Source organism: Arachis stenosperma, chromosome 4 (genome assembly GCF_014773155.1).
Source record: "Arachis stenosperma cultivar V10309 chromosome 4, arast.V10309.gnm1.PFL2, whole genome shotgun sequence".
In the NCBI taxonomy this organism is placed as follows: domain Eukaryota; kingdom Viridiplantae; phylum Streptophyta; class Magnoliopsida; order Fabales; family Fabaceae; genus Arachis; species Arachis stenosperma.
Window position 1 is genome coordinate 120816116 of NC_080380.1, and position 3607 is coordinate 120819722.

At 43.6% G+C, this 3607-nt stretch overlaps 1 non-coding gene across 1 annotated transcript; it reads right to left on the reverse strand.

Annotated features, from left to right (window-relative positions):
* Nucleotides 1-590: 590 nt before the first annotated feature.
* Nucleotides 591-698, reverse strand: LOC130977211 (small nucleolar RNA R71). Its single transcript, XR_009084913.1, has one exon. It is a non-coding gene; the product is annotated as a small nucleolar RNA R71 (small nucleolar RNA).
* Nucleotides 699-3607: the final 2909 nt, after the last annotated feature.

The following is a 3607-nucleotide window of genomic DNA, read 5'->3' on the forward strand; positions in this document are numbered from 1 at the left end:
ACTGTGACATAGAGGATTCCACATTTTCTTTTTCTCTTCTCTTTCATATGAGCAAGAGCAGAGACAAAGGCATTCTTGTTGAAGCTGACCCTGAACCTGAAAGGACCTTGAAGAGAAAGCTAAGAGAAGCTAAAGCACAACTCTCTGTTGAGGACCTAACCGAATTCTTCAAGGAAGAAGAACCCATGGCAGCCGAAAACAACAACAATGCCAACAATGCAAGGAAGGTGCTGGGTGACTTTACTGCACCTACTCCCGACTTCTATGGGAGAAGCATCTCTATCCCTGCCATTGGAGCAAACAACTTTGAGCTTAAGCCTCAATTAGTTTCTCTAATGCAACAGAATTGCAAATTCCATGGACTTCCAATGGAAGATCCTCATCAGTTTTTAGCTGAGTTCTTGCAAATCTGTGACACAGTCAAGACTAATGGGGTTGACCCTGAGGTCTACAGACTAATGCTATTCCCTTTTGCTGTAAGAGACAGAGTTAGAATATGGTTGGACTCATAACCTAAAGATAACCTGGACTCTTGGGAAAAGCTAGTCAATGCCTTCTTGGCAAAGTTCTTTCCACCTCAAAAATGGAGTAAGCTTAGAGTGGAAGTCCAAACCTTCAAACAGAAGGATGGAGAATCCCTCTATGAAGCTTGGGAAAGATACAAACAATTAATCAGAAAATGTCCCTCAGACATGCTTTCTGAATGGAGCATCATAGGTATTTTCTATGATGGTCTCTCTGAACTATCCAAGATGTCTTTGAATAGCTCTGCTGGAGGATCTCTTCATCTGAAGAAGACGCCTACAGAAGCTCAGGAACTAATTGAAATGGTTGCAAATAACCAATTCATGTACACTTCTGAAAGGAATCCTGTGAACAATGGGACTAGTCAGAAGAAAGGAGTTATTGAGATTGATACTCTGAATGCCATATTGGCTCAGAACAAGATATTGACTCAACAAGTCAATTTGATTTCTCAAAGTCTGTCTAGAATGCAAAATGCACCTGGCAGTACTAACGATGCTTCATCTGAGGAAGAAGCTTATAATCCTGAGAACCCTTCAATGGAAGAGGTGAATTACATGGGAGAACCCTATGGAAACACCTATAATTCTTCATGGAGAAATCACCCAAATTTCTCATGGAAGAATCAAGAGAGACCTCAACAAGGTTTCAATAACAGTAATGGTGGAAGAAACAAGTTTAGCAATGGCAAGCCTTTTCCATCATCTTCTCAGCAACAGACAGAGAATTCTAAGCAGAACCCCTCTGACTTAGCAACCATGGTCTCTGATCTAATCAAAACCACTCAAAGTTTCATGACTGAAACAAGATCCTCCATTAGGAATTTGGAAGGGCAAGTGGGACAGCTGAGCAAGAAAATTACTGAACTCCCTCCTAGCACTCTCCCAAGTAATACAGAAGAAAATCCAAAAGGAGAGTGCAAAGCCATAAACATGGCCGAATATGGAGAGGAAAGAGAGGAGGTGGACGCCACTGAGGAAGACATCAATGGGCGTGCACCAATCTCCTCTAAGTTCCCTAGTGAGGAACCATGGGAATCTGAGGCTCAAAATGAGACCATAGAGATTCCATTGGACTTACTTCTGCCTTTCATGAGCTCTGATGAGTATTCTTCCTCTGAAGAGGATGAGTATGTCACTGAAGAGCAAGTCGCTAAATACCTTGGAGCAATCATGAAGCTAAATGACAAGTTATTTGGAAATGAGACTTGGGAAGATGAACCTCCCTTGCTCACCAAAGAACTGGATGACTTGTCTAGGCAGAAATTACCTCAAAAGAGACAAGATCCTGGGAAGTTTTCTATGCCTTGTACCATAGGCACCATGACCTTCAAGAAGGCCTTGTGTGACTTAGGGTCAAGTGTGAACCTCATGCCTCTCTCTGTAATGGAGAAGTTAGGGATCTTTGAGGTACAAGCTGCAAGAATCTCATTGGAGATGGCAGACAACTCAAGAAAACAAGCTCATGGACTTGTAGAGAATGTTTTGGTAAAAGTTGAAGACCATTACATCCCTACTGATTTCATAGTCCTAGAGACTGGGAAGTGCATGGATGAATCCATCATCCTTGGCAGACCCTTCCTAGCCACAGCAAAGGCTGTGATTGATGTTGATAGAGGTGAACTGATCATTCAAGTGAATGAAAAATCCTTGGTGTTTAAGGCTCAAGGATATCCCTCTGTCACCATGGAGAGGAAGCTTGAAGAGCTTCCCTCAAATCAGAGACAAATAGAGCCCCTACAGTCAAACTCTAAGTTTGGTGTTGGGAGGCCACAACCAAACTCTAAGTTTGGTGTTGAACCCCCACATTCAAACTCTAAGTTTGGTGTTGGGAGGTTCCCACATTGCTCTGAGTATCTGTGAGGCTCCATGAGAGCCCTCTGTCAAGCTACTGACACTAAAGAAGCGCTTGTTTGGAGGCAACCCAATGTTTTATAATTAACTATTTCCTTTTGTTATTTTATCTTTTTTGTAGGTTGATGATCATAAGAAGTCACAAAATCCATTGAAAAAGCAAAAACAAAATGAAAAACAGGAAGAAAAACAGCACACCCTGGAGGAAGATGTTGCTGGCGTTCAAACGCCAGTAAGCCTAGCAGTTGGGCGTTTAACGCCCAGTCTGGCACCATTCTGGGCGTTTAACGCCAGAAAGGGGCACCAGACTGGTGTTAAACGCCAGGAAAGGGCAAGAACCTGGCGTTAAACACCAGGAATGGGCACCAGCCCGGCGTTTAACGCCAGAAATAGCTCAAAACGTGATTTTGAGCAACATTTGGTGCAGGGATGACTTTTTCTTGACACCACAGGATCTGTGAACCCCACAGGACCCCCACCAACCCCACCACCACCCTCTCTCTTCTTCCCCCATTCACCAATCACCTCAATACCTCTGCCCCAAAAACCCTTCACCTATCAAATCCCATCTTTCTCTTCACCACTCACATCCATCCTTCACAAAACCCCACCAACCTCACCCTTCAAATTCAAACCACTTTCCCTCCCAAACCCACCCATAATGGCCGAACACCATCTCCCCTCTCTCCTATAAATACCCTTCTTCACTCCTTCATTTTCACACAACCTAAACACCACTTTTCCCCTTCTTTGGCCGAATACAAAGCCATCCCCTTCTCCCTCATTTCTTCTTCTTCTACTCTCTTCTTTCTTCTTTTGCTCGAGGACGAGCAAACCTTTTAAGTTTGGTGTGGTAAAAGCATTGCTTTTTCATTTTCCATAACCATTTATGTCATCCAAGGCCGGAGAAACCTCTAGAAAGAGGAAAGGGAAGGCAAAAGCTTCCACCTCCAAGTCATGGGAGATGGATAGATTCATCTCAAGGGTGCATCAAGACCACTTCTATGAAGTTGTGGCCTTGAAGAAGGTGATCCCCGAGGTCCCCTTTTCACTCAAAAAGGGTGAATATCCGGAGATCCGCCATGAGATCCGAAGAAGAGGTTGGGAAGTACTTACCAACCCCATTCAACAAGTCGGAATCTTGATGGTTCAAGAGTCCTATGCCAATGCATGGATCACCAAGAACCATGATCAAAGTGTGAACCCGGATCCAAAGAATTATCTTACTA